The sequence below is a fragment of the Pristiophorus japonicus genome, chromosome 13, assembly GCF_044704955.1.
Source record: "Pristiophorus japonicus isolate sPriJap1 chromosome 13, sPriJap1.hap1, whole genome shotgun sequence".
Taxonomy (NCBI): domain Eukaryota; kingdom Metazoa; phylum Chordata; class Chondrichthyes; family Pristiophoridae; genus Pristiophorus; species Pristiophorus japonicus.
The window spans coordinates 15608534-15635169 of record NC_091989.1 but is presented as its reverse complement, the minus strand read 5'-3'; the positions used below and the strand labels follow the sequence as shown (position 1 = coordinate 15635169).

Below are 26636 nucleotides of genomic sequence, written 5' to 3'. Positions count from 1 at the left end.
CATTTGTACTATTTGTTTCAACCACTCCCTGTGGTAGCGAGTTCCACATTCTCACCACTCTTTGGGTTTTAAAAAAAAGTTCCTTCTGAATTCCCTGTTGGATTTCTTGGTGACTTATACTGTTATATTGATGGCCTCTAGTTTTGCTCTTCCCCACAAGTGGGGGAAAAAGCATTTCCTGCATTATCTGTTTATATTACGGCACTACACTGTTTCACACGTCATATGGCACTGCTTCTGATGAGGTCTTTACCTCCTGAGACAGAGCCGTAATACAAGTGGGTTCTAATTAGCTGTGTTCCAAACACTAAACTTAATTTATGAAGGTCAATGTCGAAGGCTGCTCCAGCTTTAATTTTCAGCACACAACGATGGTGTAAATAACAATTATATTATCAGGAGCTCACTTCCTGTTGGCACAATGGCATTTTATGTATCTGTTGCCAGAGCATGTGTGGGCATGGGATGGTGTTTATCTCACGTATCCACCTCTGTTAAACACACACCTGACTCAAATAATCCTCGGGGAACAGAGAATGAATGGCAGAACATAAAACAACCTACCCAGTGTTTCTTCCACCCCCCCCCCCCCCCCCCCCCCTAAATGTTATTTGGTTTATTTACATGCAGACCTCAAGAGATCTTGAAGTATTTTATGGAAACAAATTCACAAATCGACTGCTCTGGAATGCTGAATTGTGTTGTTTTTGTTATCTACGGCAGGTATCTGCGAGGAAAGTGGCCTGAGGAATGTTATCCATGGAGAGATGGTGCATCAGTTGTTCTGCTTAAGGTACTCCCTTTGATCAGATGCAGCACTTAACATAAAAGGATTTTATTTCTATATTTTAAAAAATTTAACTAGACAATTATTTCACACTTGAACTTGTGTCTCGGAATGCATTTGTGAGAAGCATGTTTGAGTGAAGTTGTCGCTGAGATTTGTGAATGAGTGAGTGCGTGCGCAAGGGCACATTTCATGGCCTGGTTGTGTCATTGTTTCATGTGAAATTCCCACCTTGGGAAAAGGCGCCTTATGTTCAGTGCTTCTGTCATTTGGGTTGTGGGAGTGACGCGTCTGTGAGACGGAGCGCGCCGGGAGAGTGACGTCTGTGAGACGGGTCTCCGTCATTACACAATTTATGGATCTGTGATTCTGCTGCCAGGATAAGAAAGCTGGCTTTTGAAATATAACCACAGAGAACTTTCCTACACATGCCATTCACCTGTGATCCAGTCTACAGAAGCACTGAACGTGAGGATGACTTTAAATTTATTTAACACTTAAAAAAAAATTAAAATAAAATAGTTCTCAGCTGGTTGTGCAGGCGCCAAAATGGAACCTGTAAATAAGGGTCGTCTCCACCTGCAGTCACAGCGTGCAGTTGTGCGTTTGCCTTGAATATTTTGCCCATGGGATATTCTACAAATTGGATGTTGTAGGTGCAAGTGTTCACTGTGTAATGAAATCTGTCAATTGTCGAGGGCTCTGTAACCTCGGCCACATCTGTTGCAGTTCTCCCGTTTCCGACACTGGTTTTATTTCGACACCACAAGATTAGGTGTGTGAGGCAGAGGATTGTTGCAGCTTGTTCCACATTCCAAGATCAAACTGAGGAGGAGTTGAGACCATCAGTACTAACTGCGACTTCAGTAATCTCCTGGAATTAACTGTACCTTGCAGTGAAAACACAAATACCAGAGGGAGCTTGTTCATTTTCTCCTTGCTCTTTCTCACCTTGTTTGCATGGAATTTTACAGCACAGAAACGGCCCCTTCGGCCCTGTGCCAGTGTCTCTGCTGCACAGCAGCCTCCTCCCCCTCGCTTTACTTCATCTCGCCCTCTCGACAGATCCTATTCCTTTCTCCCTCAAGTACTTCGCTAGCTTCCCCTTCAATGTGACTTCTTGCTCGCTCTTCCCACTCTCCTCCCCTGCCAAAAAGCAACTCTTTGTTCTTGACATTTATCAATACAGTTCATGAATGAATCCAATGCTATTCAAAATTCCATGGTAGCCATCTTCAAAAAACCCAGTGGAATTTCCATTACTCCCAAATGTTTTTTGCAGGCTGAAACCCTGTGCGAGAAAGTTGCCTTTTTGCACATCCCATTGTTTTATTTATTTCTTCTGTTCAGAGTGATTACAATCAACGTACTCCTTGAAATTGCGCTGTGTGAGCATTAGTGTACGGAGGCGATTGTGTGCAAGTCCTCTGTGTGCCATTTTAACAGGTATTAACATGTTTGTATTAAATAGTTTAACGCCTCCATTAAAATCGTGGCCAACGCGCATAAATCTAGGCTGACACTCCAGTGCAGTGCTGAGGGAGCACGGCACTGACAGGGAGTGCTGTCTTTCAGATGTTAAACCGACTGCTCTCTCTCGTGTCCCATGGCACTATTTCGAAGAAGAGCAGGGGGAGTTATCCCTGGTGTCCTGGCCAATATTTTATCCCCCAATCAGCACAACAAAAAACAGATTATCTGGTCATTATCACATTGCTGTTTGTGGGAGTTTGCTGTGCGCAAATTAGCTGCTGCGTTGCCCACATTACAACAGTGACTATACTCAAAGTGCTTCATTGGCTGGAAAGCGCTTGAGCCATCCGGTGGCCATGAAAGGCGCCATATAAATGTAAGTCTTAACGGAATTGCCTAAATGTACATTCAGCCAGCATATGCAAATACACTCATAATTTCAACGTCTAACGTTTCTTTTGTTTTTGTGCTTACCTTTGTTCCTGTGCATCGCTGCTCACAAGATCAAACTTTGGGGATCTTCACTGTCCACAAATGTCCATTTATTTACCGTGGCCAGGTTTCCCTCTGGTGAAGGAGATGATGAAGATTTGCACCGTATGACCGAATATTCCGGAAGTGCACAGCAAGCCGGTCTGCATGTGGAAGAGAAAAGACAGATTCGTGTCTCTGGTTGGAACCTTTGATCAGAACTGTCTGGTTCAGAGCAGACCGTCGCAACTGCACAGCTATAGTTAGCGGGTGGCGTGAGGAGGTACAAACCGAGGCGGTCTCCTCTACATCGGGGAGACCAAACCCAGATTGGTTGACCACTTTACAGAACATCCCCGTTCAGTCCACAAGCGTGACCCCTGAGCTTCCGGTCGCCTGTCACTTTAATTCTCCGCGCCACTCTCGCTCTGATCTCTGCCTTCGGCCTCCTACAATGTTCCAACGAAGCTCAACTCAAGCTCGAGGAACAGCACCTCATCTTTCAGTAAGTCACTTTCCAGCCTTCATGACTCAGCATCGAATTCAACAATTTCAGACCGTAACTCTGCCTGTATTTTTTCACACGGCAGCTGTTGATTCTGCCATTCTCATTTGGACTTCTTCTACACCCACCTTTTTGTTAACTTGTCCCATTACCGTCTCCTTCTGCCTTGTACAGTCACACCTTTTGTCATTTAATCTCTCCTACCTTCCACCCTCTCACAGGCCTTCCCTTTTGTTCGTTCCTCCCCTTCCTGCCTTTGCCCTTGCTTAAAACCTGCTATATCTCAAACTATTTCCAGTTCTGACAAAAAGTCACCTACCTGAAACATTAACTCTCTTTCTCTCTCCACAGATGCTGTCTGACCTGCTGAGTGTTTCCAGCATTCTCTGTTTTGATTGCCGATTTCCAGCCTCTGCAGGGTTTTGCTTTTGTGTAAATAGAGGGCGTTTGCCTTGTAGTCTCCATCTTGCTAAAGGTGTGTCTCTAATGCTGGAATACTATAATCATCGTCGTGAGCGTCTGACACGGATACTCACCCTATATACCAAACACATCCCACTCATCACTGGGAAGCCAAGGAGTAATCAATTCATTCTTGCCCAATGTGATCGTTCCCCATTTCCTCTTTTGCTCAGCAGCTCCGCTGGGTGTTCCACCACTCGCTCCTGTATCCTCCTGGGCTTCTGCGTTTCTGTGCCTGCTGTTGGCCCTACCCCTCCACCTGACCTGGCTCATCGCTGAGAGCAGCAGCCAGGGAGTGCCTCCCTAGCCAGCCCCAACTTCAACAAGCCTTCCTGGTCCTGTTGACTCTGAAGGCCGGTAAAAAGTAAATTTTGAATGCATGTTTGATGAATGCTGTTAAAATAGAAGTCAGTTTTGATCCATTCCATCATATCATTTGTTTCGAATGACTCGAGTTCAAGAACATAAGAAATAGGAGCAGGAGCCGGCCATACGGCCCCTCGAGCCTGCTCCGTCATGCAATATGATCATGGCTGATCTGATCTTGGCCTCATCCCCACTTTCCTGCCCACTCCCCATAACCCTTGACTCCCTTACCATTCAAAAATGTATCTCCACCTTAAATATATTCAATGACCCAGCCTCCACAGCTCTCTGGGGCAGAGAATTCCAAAGATTCACCACCCTCAGAGAAGAAATTCCTCCTCATCTCTGTCGGGTGACCCTTTATTCTGAGACTATTCCCCCTAGTTCTAGATTCCCCCACGAGGGGAAACATCCTCTCTGCATCTACCTTGTGAAGCCCACTCAGAATCTTATGTTTCAATAAGATCACCTCTCATTCTTCTAAACCCCAAATAGTATTTGTTTATGCTGCTAATTTAGCTTAAAAAATTAAAATTATTGAACGAGTGTTTTGTAATTTATAATGGAATATAATTCATCCATTTGGTGTAATTATGTGTTGGATTGTGAATATACTTTTTGACTTGGTCCGTGCTAACTACATAAACAGCCATGTGAACCTGCCAGACTGTGACAACCTAGTTAAGCCCTCGACTTCCCCCTTCCGCCAAACCCCAGCGTCCCTCTTCACCCTGACCCCGCCTCTCGGATCATACCATTGCTCTCTCCACTCCCTCGCATTAAGGCAGCAAGACAACTGCCTGCTGCCCCCACCCCCATGCCTTTCTGTGTGGCAAGATCTTTTCTACAGCTATCTGAATTTGGAGCTCTCTGTCTCCGTTACAAACGACAGGACAAAAAAGTACAAGACTGGCAGGGTGAAAAAGGATCAACGAATAGGAAAAGGTAGACTCAATGTGGCCCGTAATTTCCACGGTTGTAAGTGCCCTGTATGTTCCAGGGTTCCGCGTTCGCTGCGCATGCACGAAAACCCGGGACTCGCAACCTGTCAAATTTCAGCTTGACCAATCAGATCACACGAATGCGCAGGAAATGGCCATTCGCTGGCTATTTACCAACTACTGCCCAGCGAATGCTCACGCAACTCTGATGCCTGGTAGAAGCAGGCGGAAGGCCTATGACCAGCATGAGGGTTTAAATAAAAAAAATAAACATTTTAAAATCATTTAAACCTTCAAAAACCTTTAAAATTTGTATATTTTTGGCCCCTTTTTAAAAATAAATTTAAATTTATTTTTCAAAACATTAAATTTTGCGTTTAACTGTTTGTTTAAATTGTATTTTAATTCATTTTTAACGTGATTTATTTTTATTTTGGTGTCGGGATGTGATTTTTGGGTGATTCCTATTAAACTTATGGGGATTCCGTACGTAAGTGGAATCTCTAAGTATAATGGAAATCCCCCTTTGTGATTGGCTGGGCCAGTCCAGGTGATCCCAGGGATGTTTGCGAACCGCCTGCACCCAGGGATACACGGGCCTTTACGCAGGCCCAAGAGCGCGAGTCTTCGGAGGTACCAGGTACGTTTCCTGCGGATCGGAGGCATTTACTTGTGCTGACGGGCCTTCAGAAAGAGACGGAGAAAGTCGGACAGGGAACTGTGTGTATGAGGCATACAGACAGAGTTAGCAATCTGCAGACGAGAGCAGAATTGACGTACATTTTCTACTTTCTGACCCTGTTGTTTTTTTTTTAAAAGCTCCATGGACTTCCCCGGTAAATGCTCCTGTGTGGGCTGTGTCACTAGCCCAGGGAAATTCCAGATCCGATCCAACAACCCCTGCTTTAAGTGCACATTTTTGGATCTGAGTTTAGGACAGGAGCAGGTTGAGCCTTATGCCCTCGCCCACAAGATGAAATGTGCGTTGCTTTTCTCGTACATATATTGGAGTGGGGAGGAGGGAGAGAATTAATAATTTGTTCTGCCCACTGGAGTGCGTGTTCCAAGTTGTCACTCATTTTTTATATTAAAAAAGGGAAGGTGGCTCAACCGTGGCTATCAAGGGAAATCAGGGATAGTATTAAAGCCAAGGAAGTGGCATACAAATTGGCCAGAAATAGCAGCGAACCCGGGGACTGGGAGAAATTTAGAACTCAGCAGAGGAGGACAAAGGGTTTGATTAGGGCAGGGAAAATGGAGTACGAGAAGAAGCTTGCAGGGAACATTAAGGCGGATTGCAAAAGTTTCTATAGATATGTAAAGAGAAAAAGGTTAGTAAAGACAAACGTAGGTCCCCTGCAGTCAGAATCAGGGGACGTCATAACTGGGAACAAAGAAATGGCAGACCAATTGAACAAGTACTTTGGTTCGGTATTCACCTAAGGAGGACACAAACAACCTTCCGGATATCAAAGGGGTCAGAGGGTCTAGTAAGGAGGAGGAACTGAGGGAAATCTTTATTAGTCGGGAAATTGTGTTGGGGAAATTGATGGGATTGAAGGCCGATAAATCCCCAGGGCCTGATGGACTGCATCCCAGAGTACTTAATGAGGTGGCCTTGGAAATAGCGGATGCATTGACAGTCATTTTCCAACATTCCATTGACTCTGGATCAGTTCCTATGGAGTGGAGGGTAGCCAATGTAACCCCACTTTTTAAAAAAGGAGGGAGAGAGAAAACAGGGAATTATAGACCGGTCAGCCTGACCTCAGTAGTGGGTAAAATGATGGAATCAATTATTAAGGATGTCATAGCAGCGCATTTGGAAAGAGGTGACATGATGGGTCCAAGTCAGCATGGATTTGTGAAATGGAAATCATGCTTGACAAATCTTCTGGAATTTTTTGAGGATGTTTCCAGTAAAGTGGACAAGGGAGAACCAGTTGATGTGGTATATTTGGACTTTCAGAAGGCAAGGTCCCACACAAGAGATTAATGTGCAAAGTTAAAGCACATGGGATTGGGGGTAAGTTGCTGACATGGATTGAGAACTGGTTGTCAGACATGAAGCAAAGAGTAGGAGTAAATGGGTACTTTTCAGAATGGCAGGCAGTGACTAGTGGGGTACCGCAAGGTTCTGTGCTTGGGCCCCAGCTGTTTACATTGTACATTAATGATTTAGACGAGGGGATTAAATGTAGTATCTCCAAATTTGCGGATGACACTAAGTTGGGTGGCAGTGTGAGCTGCGAGGAGGATGCTATGAGGCTGCAGAGTGACTTGGATAGGTTAGGTGAGTGGGCAAATGCATGGCAGATGAAGTATAATGTGGATAAATGTGAAGTTATCCACTTTGGTGGTAAAAACAGAGAGACAGACTATTATCTGAATGGTGACAGATTAGGAAAAGGGGAGGTGCAACGAGACCTGGGTGTCATGGTACATCAGTCATTGAAGGTTGGCATGCAGGTACAGCAGGCGGTTAAGAAAGCAAATGGCATGTTGGCCTTCATAGCGAGGGGATTTGAGTACAGGGGCAGGGAGGTGTTACTACAGTTGTACAGGGCCTTGGTGAGGCCATACCTAGAGTATTGTGTACAGTTTTGGTCTCCTAACTTGAGGAAGGACATTCTTGCTATTGAGGGAGTGCAGCGAAGATTCACCAGACTGATTCCCGGGATGGTGGGACTGACCTATCAAGAAAGACTGGATCAACTGGGCTTGTATTCACTGGAGTTCAGAAGAATGAGAGGGGACCTCATAGAAACGTTTAAAATTCTGGTGGGTTTAGACAGGTTAGATGCAGGAAGAATGTTCCCAGTGTTGGGGAAGTCCAGAACCAGGGGTCACAGTCTAAGGATAAGGGGTAAGCCATTTAGGACCGAGATGAGGAGAAACTTCTTCACCCAGAGAGTGGTGAACCTGTGGAATTCTCTACCACAGAAAGTAGTTGAGGCCAATTCACAAAATATATTCAAAAGGGAGTTAGATGAAGTCCTTACTACTCGGGGGATCAAGGGGTATGGCGAGAAAGCAGGAAGGGGGTACTGAAGTTGCATGTTCAGCCATGAACTCATTGAATGGCGGTGCAGGCTAGAAGGGCTGAATGGCCTACTCCTGCACCTATTTTCTATGTTTCTATGAAGCTCGTTCACTTCTACTTTCAATTACAGATGAAAAGGTTCTCATTTTTCTCGGTCTCTTAGCATTGTTGTAACCTCCTCCCCCCCCCCCCCCCCCCAACTGTTGCTCGATGCTCTTCGATGCCCTCCTCGTGCTGGAATGTACACATTTACTCTTGGATGCTGCTTGAAGGCACCAAAACTTCTCCAGGAAGCTGGTTCCATATGGTGGTTTAGATTTAACTGAGCTGTGTCTAGCACCATTTGAAATCAGTGTTCTTGGAGAAAGACTTTCATCACTCTCGTCTCTGAAGACCAAAATCGAAGAAGTTCACAGAAATAAAACACGGCGGTTGTTAACACAGCTTTCGTCATTTTAGTTTTAACCCTGTGTTTGTGTCTTTTGTCTTCAACGTCAGGTCTGTGGTGAAAACGTCAAAAGGGGGATGTTGGGGGTGGGGGAGGGAGAGAAAGTAAACTCTCTTGAACTTGCCCTGAAAGCTATTCCACCAACATCCCAGATTCAGAGGCCCCTCCTTCCTTCATCTCCTGCGTGTTACTGACTGCACAATGAAACGGTACTGTAGAAAAAGTTCAGTCAAATGTCCTGGTACGCCTGGGATAACCTGAACTTAGTGGCGGACAAGCTGTCTGTCCTGCTTGCGTCAACTGTGCCAGTAATTCCTGGCTTTCAAGCTCACACTTCACTTGCTCTCGCTCTCTTTCGCTCACTCTGTGTCACGCAAACGTTCTCTCTCTCGCTCTTTCTCTCTCCTGCTTGCTCTTGAGACAGGAACACCCAAGTGAATGCTGCTTGAAGGCACGGGGCTATTCCAGCAGTCAACTAAAGTGCTTAATTAGCACAGTGTGCAACACGCGAGATGCAAGAGTTCAGACGCGAGGCTGGGTGGAGGCGGCAGACTCCTCAAAAAAAAAGCAGTGAGCCTGATTTTGGTCTCACGTCCCTGCTTGTCTGTGGCCTCTGTCCCTGATTGATTTATTAGCTGAGACGAGGCCTCAGAGTGCTGCACCCAGTGCATTGATGTGATGTTTGAACGGCTCCCTTGCTGTGGTGCTGGGCTAAAAGTTGTGATGCAGAACCACAGTGTCGACAGATTGAACTGATTGTTCTCCGCTGCCTGTTGAGCCATCTGCGTGCCTTGGAATGCAGGGGTTTGTGATGTGCGGGCTCACGGGTCTGCATTTTTGTTGCTGTTTTTCCTCACTAACTTGTAATTATTATTCACACAGATTTTTGTTCTGTGTGCATTCCAAGAACTAATCTTACATGAGCACCTCAGTTTGATTTTCTTTTAGCTCTGGGTTTTATACATTTTTACTCGGTTAAGACAAAACCATGTTTTCTCGTGGGGAAAAGAACTTGACCTACATTTTTTTGGGGCTCGTGGACTGAACAGCCCTTCAAGGGGATCTTTTTATTTTTATTTGCTGATGAAACACCCACATACAGTCTTTCATCTACTCGTCATTTCTGCCTGGAGTGTTTTTGACACATTCTCACATACGTTGTTGGACATTTTAAGGAAGATCCCTTTTCTCGGCGCACATGCACTTGGGAAGTTAGATTTCCTGTGTCGATTGTTGAGGCTGCCCAGTTAGTAGCGAGAGGCGCGCCGCCTATTGTGAGGGCAACACTGTGGAGGCAGTGTGTTGCACCCCAGTGCAATGGTATTCTCGGTTGACCCCTGTGATTTTGCAGTTGCCGAGTGCCTCATCTCACTTGTATACACGCAGCTAGTCGCCAGAGGCCAAGTGACCTTGCAACGAGGGAGAGCGCGCTGCCCAAGCTATTTCTACGCACATCCTCAGAGCTGTGTTCGCTGAGGCCCAGGGGTAAGGCTTTAGTCCATACCCTTGGCCAACGGATGTGAGCAGTTCAGGTGGGTAAAGAGAGGAGGGGAGCCAGAAGACTTTAAACTAGATTTATTAAAGAGTACACTTATTGTGGCTGCTTCCAGATATTTGTATGTTTGAAGGACCTCTGTTGGTCTGATAATTATTGATGTATAACTGCCCTTAATAACATGACCTGGCTGGCACATGAACAGTGAATTCAATGATAAATATTGCTAATATTCATGGATTTTTATTTACACGATTATTGCTGCTTGAAATAAATTTGTTCCTGAAGGACTAAAAGTTGACTGAGGCTCTTGCCCCCGTCCACCTGGATGTGCCACTTCCCCCTTAGAGGATGACTGATTTCTCTTGGTGTTCAGAGTCTATACGTTTATCTAGCACCATTTGAAATCGGTTATAATGATGGGGGAACAACAGCGGGCTTCAGTCCGAAAGCAGTGATTAAAATGCGAAAGAATGATGTGTACCACTTGAAGACTAATGGTTCCACTTCCACCTTTTACTGTCAACCATGAGGGCTTATGGAGCGTCCTCCTCCGTTTTGGATGCCCCCAAAAGTTTGTCAACATCCTTCGCCTGTTCCACGACGACATGCAGGCCATGATCCTTACCAGCGGATCCATTACAGACCCAATCCATGTCTGACCACTAACACAATTAGAACGATTCTTCCCTCTGTTTATGCTGTTCTTGTCGCTAATGACCGCACATACATAAGACTGTTACAATGGTATTAAATGGCTGTTTAAGTGTGTACATTGTTGTACTCTCCTGCTCTTGGCTCAGGGGGTAGCACTCTTGCCTCTGAGTCAGAAGGTCGTGGATTCAAGCCCGATTGCAGTCTTTAAGCGCATCATTTATGTTGACACTTCAGGGCTGTGCAGAGGGAGTGCCGCATGGTTGGACCTGGCCAGAGATGGATATAAATGGACTCTATATAATGAAGAGCTGGGGAATTCTGGTGTCCTGACCACCAGTTATTGATCAACCAACACCACCAAAAAAAAAAGCGATTTAACAGTCATTTATGCTGTTGCTTTTGTGAGACCACACTCTGTAAATTGGCATAAAGTTTGTCTACAAAATCAAAGTGATTGCACTACAAAAGTAATTATTTGGCTGTAAAGAACAGAAATAACATGTAAATGCAACTTCGTTCCTTTTACGGTTTTCGGTGGATTTCTGTTATCAAATCAAACCTTGGCATTTGCCCCGGCAACAATCTAATGGTTCTTCAAAGTGTAGCAAGACAGCTCTTGTGTTTTCCTGTGGGTGGGTAGGTGGAGGGGAAGGGGGGGGGGAAAGAGGGAGAAGAGAAATAATGAATTTGTGAAGAAGTTACTGGCATGCTGATGTACATATGGCAGGATTCCAATCGTGGCCACGTGCTTGGAGGCCAGATGCCACGCCATTAGGAAGGAGAAATCAGAAACTGGTCACATTGAACGATCGCCGTGCACACCTCTAAGGCATTGGCGGACAACTGCAAGCAAATATATATTTTCGGAAAGTCCACAGCATTGAACCGGGGTAACATTGTGGACTTTGGAAATATATTGGGCCTCAACCATTGGTGGCTGTGCCTTCTGATGCCTAGGCCCCAAGCTCTGGAACTCCCTGCCTAAACCTCTCTATCTCTTTTTCCTCCTTCAAGATGCTTCTTAAAACCTACCACTTTGACTAGGCTTTTGGTCACCTACCCTAATTACTCCTTATCCGGCTCGGTGTCAAATTTTTTGTCTCGTAATACTCCTGTGAATGCGCCTTGGGACATTTCACTATGTTAAAGGCGCTATATAAATACAAGTTGTTGGTTTCCCATTAATATGTTTATAAACAGATGTCACTCCTCAAAATGTTACAAATGCAAAACATTCATCTGAAAATTGACCTGGCAGTTACAATTGTAAATGGTTATAATTACTTGGAATCGTACGGGAAGTACTTGAACGGGGCATAAAGAGAGAGGCCAGGTTTGCAACTGTGCCTCACAGCCATGGTCAAGCTGACCCCGGACTATACCTGATCAATCCCACAGGAGATCTCCCTCGTACATGCAGAAACCGTACATCTACTTGAATAATGGTTACCAAAACTACATTATATGATGTGTAAGCACTGAATTGTTTGTATAATCAGAGAAATAACAATGTTGAATTGTCTTGAGTGTTCTTTCCAAGCAACTTTTCTGTGGACTAGCCAAAGTGCTCTTGCAGAGAGCCGGCATGGGCTTGATGGGCCGAATGGCCTGTGCTGTAACCATTCTATGATTCTATAAACTTTTCCCAACGCCAGACTCCTCTTACCTAACCCTCTTCACTTGCCCCCCTCCCTTCTAAAAATCTGTATTCTTTACCCTAGCGTAGAATATTTATTTAACAGCTGGGTGCAAAAAAAATATTTTGAAACATAGATAATAGGTGCAGGAGTAGGCCCTTCGAGCCTGCACCACCATTCAATAAGGTCATGGCTGATCATTCCCTCAGTACCTCTTTCCTGCTTTCTCTCCATACCCCTTGATCCCTTTAGTCATAAGGGCCATATCTAAATCCCTCTTGATGCCAGTTCATTGGATATATTCAACAACTCTGCGGTAGGGAATTCCACAGGTTAACAACTTTGAGTGAAGAAGTTTCTCCTCATCTCAGTCGTAAATGGCCTACCCCTTATCCTAAGACTGTGTCCCCTGGTTCTGGACTTCCCCATCATCGGGAATATTCTTCCCGCATCTAACCTGTCCAATCCCGTCAGAATCTTATGTTTCTATGAGATCCCCCCCTCATCCTTCTAAACTCCAGTGTATAAAGGCCCAGTTGATCCAGTCTCTCCTCATATGTCAGTCCCGCCATCCCGATTTAAATCGCCTTTGACAATTCTCAATTTCTCCCCCCTTCCACCCACCAACGAACTCCCTTCCCTCTCCTCTGCAGGTGCATTGCTCTAGCAGAGTCAATACGTCAAGTGGATGCAATTGATAGTGTGTCAGCAGGCCATTCAAGCTAACTTGGTGCATTGCAGCACAGCCAAGCCCGAGCCCGAACCCGCTCACCAACACACACTTTCCAACAGGTCATGATCAGGGGCGGGCATTTTTTTTAAATTCGTTCCTGGGATGTGGATGTCACTGGCAAGGCCGACATTTATTGCCCATCCCTAATTGTCCTTGAGAAGGTGGTGGTGAATCGCTGCAGGTCCGTATGGTGAAGGTGCTCCCACAGTGCCGTTGGCCGGGGGGGGGGGAGAGTTCCAGAATTTTGACCCAGCGACGATGAAGGAACGGCCGATATATTTCCAAGTCCGGATGGTGTGTGACTTCGAGGTGATGGTGCTCTTGCCAGCCTGGCTTTTTAAAAAAAAAACTCTTCCTTGCCCTTGGGCACAGAATCTGTTTCTCGTGGGCCAACTGCTGCAGTGGGCATTCCTCCAGGAAAGCTTCAGCTATTGTGTGATCAGATGTTGGTGTCTTCAAGAAATGGTTGAAGCCCATCACAATTCCTGAACCAATTGCTTTTTGGAGAGTGATGAGGTGTCCTGCTTCAACATTCCATCCCTAACCAATACAGTGCAGTGACACTGTGCCAGTTGAATTGTGTGCGGGATGTCAGTGTGACAGCTCTCCGAGAGGGACGGTGCATTGCATCAAGACCATTGCTGTGAGCAGTTTTAACATGTCTTGGTCTGGATGCAGTGGTGCTCTAATAATAACTGAGTGTGTTTATTAAACTAAACAAAAGTGCTGAGCAAAAGTACATGGTGCATTAGTGTTAAATTAACACAAGTTTTCTGGTGATTTATAATTCACAAAATGGCGATTGTGAATTGTAATATATATAACCTCAGGTTTAATAAAGCCTTTTTATTGTGTCTCAAAGTGCTTTCAGTCGACTGATTCATTTTGACTGTAGGCATATGCAGCGGCTAAAGTGCACACAGGAAGATCCCATAAACAGCAATGAAATGAATAAAATGAGTTAATCTGCTTTTGGTGGGGTTAGTTGAGGGGAGGGAGCGGGGGTGACAATTGTTGGCCAGGCCATCGGAGGTGCTCCCTGCTCGTCCTCAATTAGTGCCGTGGGTTTAACACCCACCACAGCAAAGTGATGAGGCCTCGGTTTAATGCCTCATTTGAAGTATGGCACCTCAGTGAAGCACTGCCTCACTACAGCAAAGAATGTGTCAGCTTGGGCTGTGTAGCCACATCCTGGAGTGGGCCCTAAACCTGCAACCTTCTAACTCTGAGGGGAAAATGGTATCTGACCAGCCAAGGTGTTTGATGTGTAAGTACTCCATTGCAATGTAACTGCCTGCATCCCATTGCCCTGCCTAACTATGTCAATATTGTTGAACTGACACTTAACCAGTTTCTTCTCTTTTCCAAATGTCTTCTCTCCTTTTCTGAAATGGTGGGCGTGTGCTAATGCAGTGTTCTGCAGGTGTCTGTTCAGCCTGTGGGATTGCGTAAGGGCATCACAGCTCAGTCCGATCTTGTCCTCACCCAGTATCCATACGGGCATTAACGGAGTATTTTCCTACCGTGCCCTCACTCAAGTCCGAGATAAAGAATGAGTTGCGACAAACACCCTTGTAATTCTGGCACTTACATTTGGTACCAAGCGGCATAAATATGGTGTTCGCATCCCACTTACGGTGATGGTTTCCAACTTTCCACCTCTCTACATCTCTTCCTTTAAGATGCTCCTTAAAACCTACCTCTTTGACCAAGCTTTTGGTCACCTGTCCTAATATCTCCTCAGGTGGTGGCTTGGTATCAAATTACGCTCCTGTGTAGTGCCTTAGAACATAAGAAATAGGAGCAGGAGTAGGCTACCTGGCCCCTCAAGCCTACTCCGCCATTTAAGATGATCATGGCTGATCTGATCATGGACTCAGCTCCACTTCCCTGCCCACTCCCCATAACCCTTTACTCCCTTATCATTCTCAAATCTGCATCTCCACCTTAAATATATTCAATGATTACCCAGCCTCCACAGCTCTCTGGGGCAGAGAATTCCACAGATTTACAACCCTCAGGAAATTTCTCCTCATCTCAGTTTTAAATGGGCAGCCCCTTCTATGACTATGTTCCCGAGTTTTAGTTCCTCCTATGAGTGGAAATATCCTCTCTGCATCCACCTTGTCGAGCTCCCTCATTATTTTGTATGTTTCGATAAGATCACCCCTCATTCTTCTGAACTCTAATGTGTATAGGCCCAACCTACTCAACATATCTTCATAAGTCAACCTCCCTATCTCCGGAATCAACGTAGTAAACCTTCTCTGAACTGCCTCCACTGCACGTATATCCTTAAATACGGAGACCAAAACTGTGCGCAGTACTCCAGGTGTGGCCTCACCAATACCCTGTACAGCTGTAGCAGGACTTCTCTGCTTTTATACTCTATCCCCTTGCAATAAAGGCCAACATTCCATTTGCCTTCCTGATTACTTACTATACCTGCATACTCACTTTTTGTGTTTCATGCACAAAGACCCCCAGCTCCCTCTGTACTGCAGCACTTTGCAATTTTTCTCCATTTAAATTATAATTTGCCTTTCTATTTTTTACTGCCAAAGTGGATAACCTCACATTTTCCCACATTATACTCCATCTGTCACATTTTTGCCCACTCACTTAGCCTGTCTATATCCTTTTTGCAGATTTTTTTTGTGTCCTCACAATTTGCTTTCCCACCCATCTTTGTATTGTCAGCAAACTTGGCTACATTACACAGGCTCCCTTCATCCAAGTCATTAATATAGATTGTAAATAGTTGAGGCCCCAGCACCGATCCCTGCGGCACCCCACGAGTCACTGTTTGCCAACCGGAAAATGACCCATTTATCCCGACTCTCTGTGCTCTGTTAGTTAACCAATCCTCTATCCATGCTAATATATTAACTTAGGGCGTTTTACTACATTAAAGGTGCTATATAAATGCACATTGTTGCGGTAATGCTGTTTTCGCTCCACTGCAATGATGAGTTGACACAACTGAATTCGCCAGCTCCAGTGACCTAGTGGACATTTGGAGCTTCCTTCCAATTCCCTCCCTCCAGCCCCTCGAGTCACAAGGTGGACTGTGACTAACGTGAGGTTGGGTTCTACTGAAACCTAGACTGGACGATGCAGGTTTCTTCAAACGATGAGCTGAACTGTCCAATCTGACGCAGTATCTATGACACCAACACTTGCTCTGATGTGGAACTGTACTTTATAAATAAAAATTCATTCCCAATTCATTTTGTGATGTGTTTCTGTTCTTGCCATGAATACAGTAGAAGAGATCTTGGGCTGGATTTTCGGTTCTGGTCATTTCGGGGGCGGGGCAATGTCGGCGGGGCGGTAAAGTTTGCGCCGGGAAATGGTTTGCGTCTGCAGCCACAAAATTTGCCATCTGGGCCCCGAGTATAGAGCGGAACGCCAAGGGAGGCGTTGCACACCTATTAGGGCGCTAGGCCAGGTGAGCAACGGAATATCCCGTGGCTAAAGAGCCAGCCTCGGAGCGCCCGAAGAGAGGCTTCCGTGGGGGGGGGGGGGGGGGAAACATGAAAAACATTCCCAATGCCTTGCCCACCCCACATTAGGATGTATCGCAAAGATTCAAGATAAACAAAACAATCAAACTTAGCTCGTTCATTACTTACTTCGCTCACCGCCGCTGGGACAACTTTGACCGCCTGGTTTTCCTTGCGGTCCCACTAGGGTGCGCCAGAGGGTCAGCGTCAATCAAGAATCGATGCGCTGTCGAAACGGATGGCAATCCAGCACCCGCTCGACACTCCGGGGCAGTGCCGCTCGGCACCCCTGCAAAACCGGCAACTAATTTCCCGGCGCCATTACCGCCCCACCGAGGCGGCAACATCGGGAGAATCCAGCCCCTTGAAACGTTGGAGACGTTACTTTTTACTTTCCACTGTTCGCGGCGATGTTTTCACCTTTTGCCCCTCCCCTGGTGGTGACTCGCATTCCACAAGAGTGCGAGTCGACACCTGCCACTTTTGGCAGAACAAAATGAGCTGAGCTGGCTGCCCACGGCTTGCACTGATCGAAGCCATCGTGCCTCCAGTGACGCAGGAGAAACGGCCAGCGAGATCAGCACCCGACTTGAAAGTGAAAGGGGGAAAGCAGCACACTGAGGCTGCTTTCTCTCAGCAGATGATGTAAAAGTGCTCTGCGAGAGGGGGCAGGTTTCCCCTCACTCCTTCAGATTTGCATTATGCTCTCTGGTTCCGGGGCAGGCAACGCACTAACTATGAGAACACTCAACAAAGGTGGTGGTATGCGCCACCATGTGGTCTGATTGAGTTTTCTTCAGAAATGAGCCATTGTTCATTCTGCCAATTGGAAAACAGTCCAGCCCAAATTATTCATGCCACCTGGTTTCCATTTATACTGCTCATTTTACCCAGTTGCTTTCGACTGAACTTCAATCCGTTTGAGACCTTGAGTATTAGGACAGTTCCTTGCTGCTTCCTACATTACAACAATGAATACACTCCAAAAGTACTTCATTGGTTGTAAAGCGCTTTGAGACGTACGGTGGTCGTGAAAGACGCTATATAAATGCAAGTCTTTTTGCTACCTGCACAGTGACTTGATGCCCCACAACTTGTATACCACATTGATCCTTTATAAGTGTGCTGTAATCCTAACAATGTTGTGCGCACTGCCTTTCTAACCTGTGCAGAATGTTATCAATCAGGGTTGTCAGTCTGTTCGGAATTATGTATGTAAACATTGGAACTGTGTAAGACTTGCCACCAGAGGGCGCAACTGTTGAAAGCCCAAGGGTCACCTGCACACCTCGTGCAAGGGAGCATAAAAGGTTGTCTGCCATGCTGCTCAGGTACTCTGGAGTTGTATTTAAAGAGATTAAGGTCACAGCAGTTTTAACTCACGGTACTCAGTCTTGTGGAGTTCTTCCATACTTAACAGAAATCATAGTGATTACAGGCCAGAGCTGGGAAAATAGCGGCAAGTTTAATGCGCACGTCGATTTTTAGTGTGTTTAAAAAAAAATCCAGCAATTTGAGGCAAGGAAGAGACATGCCGTGAGTTGTGAATCACCACGAATTGATGAACGATTTGCACCATTCTGCCGTTAGCTTCGTAAAAAACGGGAGCTCGCCCTCCGTCTCCCTGAGAGTGTCGAGAAATTGCTGCCGATGTGACGTAACTATACTCACAGCAGAAAGTTGGGGCTGCTATTTGTAGCAGGGCTACAAAGGGCAGGAGTCAGCCGGAGCAGCGGGAACCAAACAGCATCAACTGACCTGGGAGTATAAGTAGTAAAAAGATTCAAAGTGTGATATCACAGGAAAGCAGGTGAGTGATTGGCTGGTCAGTACTTTTCTCTCTCTTGGGCATTAGTTTAAATTAAGAGCTGGAATTAAAAATCTAAACATTGAAAACATGAAAACTTAATAAATTAAATACATGAGAGATGACAGGACAGGCGGTGTGTTTCTGCTGTTGCATATGGGAGCTGGTGGACACCGTTGAGGTCCACGGTGACTACATCTGCGGCAAGTGTCTGCAGCTCAAGGAACTTAGGCTCCGTGTGGATGAGCTGGAGTCCGAGCTTCAAAAACTGCGACACATCAGGGAGGGGGGAGAGTTACCTGGAAACTGTGTTCCAGGAGGCAGTCACACCCATTGGATCAATTAATTCAAATTTGGTCCGTGGTCAGGGACAGCAGGGTGTGACTACGAGCGAGGCAGGTATGGGGACTCTGGATGGAGTGATGGAGGAGCCTCAGCCCTTGCTCTTGTCCAACAGGTTCGAGGCTGTGTGTGTGGATGAGAGCAGGGACTGCAGGGAGGATGAGCAAACTGACCACAGCACCTTGGTACAGTGGGCCATTCAAATAGGGGGAGTAAAATGAAATGTAGTGGTAGGGGACATTATCATTAGGGGGATGGATACTGTTCTCTGCAGCTGAGTGAGTGTCCCGAAGGCTGTGTTGCCTGCCTGGTGCCAGGGTTAAGGACATCTCTTCTGGGCTGGAGAGGAACTTGGAGTGGGAGGGGAAAGATCCAGTTGTCGTGGTCCATGTAGGTACCAACGACAAAGCTAGGACTATAATTCCCTGTTTTCTCTCCCTCCTTTTTTAAAAAGTGGGGTTACATTGGCTGCCCTCCACTCGATAGGAACTCATCCAGAGTCAATGGAATGTTAGAAAATGACTGTCAATGCATCCGCTATTTCCAAGGCCACCTCCTTAAGTACTCTGGGATGCAGTCCATCAGGCCCTGGGGATTTATCGGCCTTCAATCCCATCAATTTCCCCAACACAATTTCCCGACTAATAAAGATTTCCCTCAGTTCCTCCTCCTTACTAGACCCTCTGACCCCTTTTATATCCGGAAGGTTGTTTGTGTCCTCCTTAGTGAATACTGAACCAAAGTACTTGTTCAGTTGGTCTGCCATTTCTTTGTTCCCCGTTATGACTTCCCCTGATTCTGACTGCAGGGGACCGACGTTTGTCTTTACTAACCTTTTTCTCTTTACATACCTATAGAAACTTTTGCAATCTGCCTTAATGTTCCCTACAAGCTTCTTCTCGTACTCCATTTTCCCTGCCCTAATCAAACCCTTTGTCCTCCTCTGCTGAGTTCTAAATTTCTCCCAGTCCCCGGGTTCGCTGCTATTTCTGGCCAATTTGTATGCCACTTCCTTGGCTTTAATACTATCCCTGATTTCCCTTGATAGCCACGGTTGAGCCACATTCCCTTTTTTATTTTTACGCCAGACAGAAATGTACAATTGTTGTAATTCATCCATGCGGTCTCTAAATGTCTGCCATTGCCCATCCACAGTCAACCCCTTAAGTATCATTCGCCAATCTATCCTAGCCAGTTCACGCCTCATACCTTCAAAGTTACCCTTCTTTAAGTTCTGGACCATGGTCTCTGAATTAAATGTTTAATTCTCCATCCTAATGCAGAATTCCACCATATTATGGTCACTCTTCCCCAACGGGCCTCGCACAATGAGATTGCTAATTAATCCTCTCTCATTACACAACACCCAGTCTAAGATGGCCTCCCCCCTAGTTGGTTCCTCGACATATTGGTCTAGAAAACTATCCCTTATGCACTCCAGGAAATCCTCCTCCACCGTATTGCTTCCAGTTTGGCTAGCTCAATCTATGTGCATATTAAAGTCACCCATTATAACTGCTGCACCTTTATTGCATGCACAACTAATTTCATGTTTGATGCCCTCCACAACATCACTACTACTGTTTGGAGGTCTGTACACAACTCCCACTAACGTTTTTTGCCCTTTGGTGTTCTGCAGCTCTACCCATATAGATTCTACATCATCCAAGCTAATGTCTTTCCTAACTATTGCATTAATCTCCTCTTTAACCAGCAATGCTACCCCACCTCCTTTTCCTTTTATTCTATCCTTCCTGAATGTTGAATACCCCTGGATGTTGAGTTCCCAGCCCTGATCATCCTGGAGCTACGTCTCCGTAATCCCAATCACATCATATTTGTTAACATCTATTTGCACAGTTAATTCATCCACCTTATTGCGGATACTCCTTGCATTAAGACACAAAGCCTTCAGGCTTGTTTTTTTAAAACCCATTGTCCTTTTAGAATTTTGCTGTAGAGTGGCCTTTTTTGTTCTTTGCCTTGGGTTTCTCTGCCCTCCACTTTTCCTCATCTCCTTTCTGTCTTTTGCTTTTGCCTCCTTTTTGTCTCCCTCTGTCTCCCTGCATTGGTTCCCATCCCCCTGCCATATTAGTTTAACTCCTCCCCAACAGCACTAGCAAACACTCCCCCTAGGACATTGGTTCCGGTCCTGCCCAGGTGCAGACCGTCCGGTTTGTACTGGTCCCACCTCCCCCAGAACCGGTTCCAATGCCCCACGAATTTGAATCCCTCCCTGCTGCACCACTGCTCAAGCCACGTATTCATCTGTGCTATCCTGCAATTCCTACTCTGACTAGCACATGGCACTGGTAGCAATCCCGAGATTACTACTTTTGAGGTCCTACTTTTTAATTTAGCTCCTAGCTCCTTAAATTCGTTTCGTAGGACCTCTTCCCTTTTTTTTTTACCTATGTCGTTGGTACCAATGTGCACCATGACAACTGGCTGTTCTCCCTCCCTTTTTAGAATGTCCTGCACCCGCTCCGAGACATCCTTGACCCTTGCACCAGGGAGGCAACATACCATCCTGGAGTCTCGGTTGCGGCCGCAGAAACGCCAATCTATTCCCCTCACCATTGAATCCCCTATCACTATTGCGCTCCCACGCTTTTTCCTGCCCTCCTGTGCAGCAGAGCCAGCCACGGTGCCATAAACTTGGCTGCTGCTGCCCTCCCCTGATGAGTCATCCCCCTCAACAGTACTCAAAGCGGTGTATCTGTTTTGCATTAACTTCATTGCGCTGCTCTTCCTGCTGGTCTTCCATTTGCTATCTGGCTGAGGACCCTTCTCCTCCGGTAAGACCAACTCACTACACGTGATACTCACGTCATTCTCAGCATCGTGGATGCTCCAGAGTGAATCCACCCTCAGCTCCAATTCCGCAACGCGGACCGTCAGGAGCTCGAGGCGGATACACTTCCCGCACACGTAGTCGTCAGGGACACCGGAAGTGTCCCTGAGTTCCCACATGGTACAGGAGGAGCACAACACCCGACCGAGCTCTCCTGCCATGACTTAACCCTTAGATACACTTAAATTGGCAACAACAATGCTAAAAGTTACTGACTGATATAAAAAAGAAAAAGAAAATCTACTCACCAATCAGCAGCCAATCACATACCCCCTAGGCTGTGACGTCACCTTTCTGTTTCTTTCTACTTTTTTGCCTTCTCCTTGTAGCTGCACAAGTCACGCCTTTTATAGGCCTCTGCTGATCCCCGGACTCACACCTGACCAACGAACTCCCGACGCCTCTCGCGGCCTTTTATAGGCCTCTGCTGATCCCCGGACTCACGCCTGACCAACGAACTCCCGACGCCTCTCGCGGCCTTTATAGACTGGTCAGCCTGACCTCAGTAGTGGGTAAAATGATGGAATCAATTATTAAGGATGTCATAGCAGCGCATTTGGAAAATGGTGACATGACAGGTCCAAGTCAGCATGGATTTGTGAAAGGGAAATCATGCTTGACAAATCTTCTGGAATTGTTTGAGAATGTTTCCAGTAAAGTGGACAAAGGAGAACCAGTTGATGTGGTATATTTGGACTTTCAGAAGGCTTTCGACAAGGTCCCACACAAGAGATTAATGTGCAAAGTTAAAGCACATGGGATTGGGGGTTAGTGTGTTGACATGGATTGAGAACCGGTTGGCAGACAGGAAGCAAAGAGTAGGAGTACTTTTCAGAATGGCAGGCAGTGACTAGTGGGGTACCGCAAGGTTCTGTGCTGGGGCCCCAGCTGTTTACATTGTACATTAATGATTTAGACGAGGGGATTAAATGTAGTATCTCCAAATTTGCGGATGACACTAAGTTGGGTGGCAGTGTGAGCTGCTAGGAGGATGCTATGAGGCTGCAGAGTGACTTGGATAGGTTAGGTGAGTGGGCAAATGAATGGCAGATGAAGTATAATGTGGATAAATGTGAATTTAACCACTTTGGTGGTAAAAACAGAGACACAGACTATTATCTGAATGGTGACAGATTAGGAAAAGGGAAGGTGCAACGAGACCTGGGTGTCATAGTACATCAGTCATTGAAGGTTGGCATGCAGGTACAGCAGGCGGTTAAGAAAGCAAATGGCATGTTGGCCTTCATAGCGAGGGGATTTGAGTACAGGGGCAGGGAGGTGTTACTACAGTTGTACAGGGCCTTGGTGAGGCCACACCTGGAGTATTGTGTACAGTTTTGGTCTCCTAACTTGAGGAAGGACATTCTTGCTATTGAGGGAGTGCAGCGAAGATTCACCAGACTGATTCCCGGGATGGTGGGACTGACCTATCAAGAAAGACTGGATCAACTGGGCTTGTATTCACTGGAGTTCAGAAGAATGAGAGGGGACCTCATAGAAACGTTTAAAATTCTGACGGGTTTCGACAGGTTAGATGCAGGAAGAATGTTCCCAATGTTGGGGAAGTCCAGAACCAGGGGTCACAGTCTAAGGATAAGGGCTAAGCCATTTAGGACCGAGAGAGTGGTGAACCTGTGGAATTCTCTACCACAGAAAGTAGTTGAGGCCAATTCACTAAATATATTCAAAAGGGAGTTAGATGAAGTCCTTACTACTCGGGGGATCAAGGGGTATGGCGAGAGAGCAGGAAGCGGGTACTGAAGTTTCATGCTCAGCCATGAACTCATTGAATGGCGGTGCAGGCTAGAAGGGCTGAATGGCCTACTCCTGCACCTATTTTCTATGTTTCTATGTTTCTAGGACAAAGAAAGAGGTTCTGTTGAGGGAGTATAAGCAGCCAGGGACTAAAATAAAAAGCAGAACTACAAGGGTATTAATTATTACTTAAGCCATGAGCAAATGTGCATTGGGTAAATAGGATCAGAGAGATGAATGCGTGGCTGAAAGATTGGTGTGGGAGGAATGGGTTTCAATTCATGGGGTACTGGGATAGGAGGGAGCTGTTCCGTCGGGACGGACTTTACTTGAACCAGTGTCCTGGCGAATCGCGTAGCTAGGGCTTTAAACTAAATAGTGGGGGGGGAGGAGGGATCCGGTGAACGGAAATTTTAAAAGTCGAAGAGAAAGGAGAAAGCAAAAGTGCAGGGTAGCGATGGGGTAATGATAACCAGAGTGGGGCAAGTAACATAGAAACATAGCAAATAGATGCAGGAGTAGGCCATTCGGCCCTTCGAGCCTGCACCACCATTCAATAAGATCATGGCTGAGCATATACACAAGACAAAATTAAAAGCTCTATATCTGAACACACAAAGCATTCAACAAGATAGAGGAGTTGACAGCACAAATAGAAATAAATGGGTATGATCTGATTGCAATTACAGAGACGTGGATGCAAGGTGACCAGGGCTGGGTATCTAAATATTATGGGGTATTTGCCATTTTATAAGGCTAGGCAGATAGGAAAAGGAGGTGGGTTAGCTCTGTTAATAAAGGATGAGATCAATGCAGTCGTAAGAAATGATATTGGCTCAAAAGATCAAGATGTAGAATAAGTTTGGGTGGAGATGAATAATATGGGAAAGAAGTCACTGGTGGGAGCGGTTTACAGCCCCCCAAACAAAGTATAAATCAAGAAATAATGGAGGCTTGTAAAAAAGGTACAGCAATAATCATGGGCGATTTTAATCTTCATATTGATTGGACAAATCAAATTGGCAAAAGTAGCCTGGAGGAAGAGCTCATAGAGGGTATGCGGGATGGTTTCTTGGAACAATATGTTGTGGAACCAACCAGGGAGCAGACTATTCTAGATCTGGTAATGTGTAACGAGTCTGGATTAATTAATGATCTTGTGGTGAAGGATCCTCTTGGGAAGAGTGATCGTAACATGGTAGAATTTCAAATTCAGTTTGAGGATGAGAAAGCTAGGTCTCAAACTAGTGTCCTGAACTTAAATAAAGGTAATTACAAAGGTATGAAGGCAGAGTTGGTTAAAGTGGACTGAGAAAATATATTAAAGGGTAAAACGTAGAAACACAGTGGCAAACATTTTAAGGAGATATTTCATAACACTCAGCATCTTTATTTCTCACTGGAATAAATGTTGCGAACGACAGTGGAAGGCCAGAGGATTTTTCCGCTGCCTGCACTTGTTTTCTGCATGCTCTCGGCGATGAGACTCGAGGTGCTCAGTGTCCTCCCAGATGCACTTCCTCCACTTAGGGCGGTCTTTGGCCAGAGACTCCCGGTGTCAGTGGGGATGTTGCACTATCAGGGAGGCTTTGAGGGTGTCCTTGTAACGTTTCCTCTGCCCACCTTTGGCTCGTTTGTCGTGTAGGAGTTCCAAGTAGAGCGCTTGCTTTAGGAGTCTTGTGTCAGGCATGTGAACAATGTGGCCTGCCCAGCGGAGCTGGTCAAGTGTGGTCAGTGCTTCAATGCTGGGGATGTCTCGGAGCGGGTGCAGGACATTCTAAAAAGGGAGGGAGATCAGCCAGTTGTCGTGGTGCACATTGGTACCAACGACATAGGTTAAAAAAAGGGATGAGGTCCTACGAAACGAATTTAAGGAGCTAGGAGCTAAATTAAAAAGTAGGACCTCAAAAGTAGTAATCTCGGGATTGCTACCAGTGCCACGTGCTAGTCAGAGTAGGAATCGCAGGATAGCGCAGATGAATACGTGGCTTGAGCAGTGGTGCAGCAGGGAAGGATTCAAATTCCTGGGGCATTGGAACCGGTTCTGGGGGAGGTGGGACCAGTACAAACCGGACGGTCTGCACCTGGGCAGGACCGGAACCAATGTCCTAGGGGGAGTGTTTGCTAGTGCTGTTGGGGAGGATTTAAACTAATATGGCAGGGGGATGGGAACCAATGCAGGGAGACAGAGGGAAACAAACAGGAGGCAAAAGCAAAAGACAGAAAGGAGATGAGGAAAAGTGGAGGGCAGAGAAACCCAAGGCAAAGAACAAAAAGGGCCACTGTACAGTAAAATTCTAAACGGACAAAGGGTGTTAAAAAAACAAGCCTGAAGGCTTTGTGTCTTAATGCAAGGAGTATCCGCAATAAGGTGGATGAATTAACTGTGCAAATAGATGTTAACAAATATGATGTGATTGGGATTACGGAGACGTGGCTCCAGGATGATCAGGGCTGGGAACTCAACATCCAGGGGTATTCAACATTCAGGAAAGATAGAATAAAAGGAAAAGGAGGTGGGGTAGCATTGCTGGTTAAAGAGGAGATTAAGGCAATAGTTCGGAAGGACATTAGCTTGGATGATGTGGAATCTATATGGGTAGAGCTGCAGAATACCAAAGGGCAAAAAACGTTAGTGGGAGTTGTGTACAGACCTCCAAACAGTAGTAGTGATGTTGTGGAGGGCATCAAACATGAAATTAGTTGTGCATGCAATAAAGGTGCAGCAGTTATAATGGGTGACTTTAATGTGCACATAGATTGGGCTAGCCAAACTGGAAGCAATACGGTGGAGGAGGATTTCCTGGAGTGCATAAGGGATGGTTTTTTAGACCAATATGTCGAGGAACCAACTAGGGGGGAGGCCATCTTAGACTGGGTGTTGTGTAATGAGAGAGGATTAATTAGCAATCTCATTGTGCGAGACCCCGTGGGGAAGAGTGACCATAATATGGTGGAATTCTGCATTAGGATGGAGAATGAAACAGTTAATTCAGAGACCATGGTCCAGAACTTAAAGAAGGGTGACTTCGAAGGTATGAGGCGTGAATTGGCTAGGATAGATTGGCGAATGATACTGAAGAGGTTGACTGTGGATGGGCAATGGCAGACATTTAGAGACCGCATGGATGAACTACAACAATTGTACATTCCTGTCTGGCGTAAAAATAAAAAAGGGAAGGTGGCTCAACCGTGGCTATCAAGGGAAATCAGGGATAGTATTAAAGCCAAGGAAGTGGCATACAAATTGGTCAGAAATAGCAGTGAACCCGGGGACTGGGAAAAATTTAGAACTCAGCAGAGGAGGACAAAGGGTTTGATTAGGGCAGGGAAAATGGAGTACGAGAAGAAGCT

General features: G+C 45.9%; 1 long non-coding RNA gene across 9 annotated transcripts in view; it reads left to right on the top strand.

Annotated features, from left to right (window-relative positions):
* Positions 1 to 4727, top strand: part of LOC139278425 (uncharacterized) — a 339699-nt gene extending 334972 nt beyond the window's left edge. For 7 of the 9 annotated variants that reach the window (XR_011596261.1, XR_011596257.1, XR_011596263.1 and 4 more), the window contains 2 exons: positions 724 to 793; positions 2764 to 4727. This is a non-coding gene — a long non-coding RNA (uncharacterized lncRNA). Of the gene's footprint in view, positions 1 to 723; positions 794 to 2137 lie in introns of all 9 variants that reach the window. The other 2 variants (XR_011596256.1, XR_011596260.1) reach the window with 2 other exon arrangements.
* The last annotated feature ends 21909 nt before the right edge of the window (positions 4728 to 26636 follow it).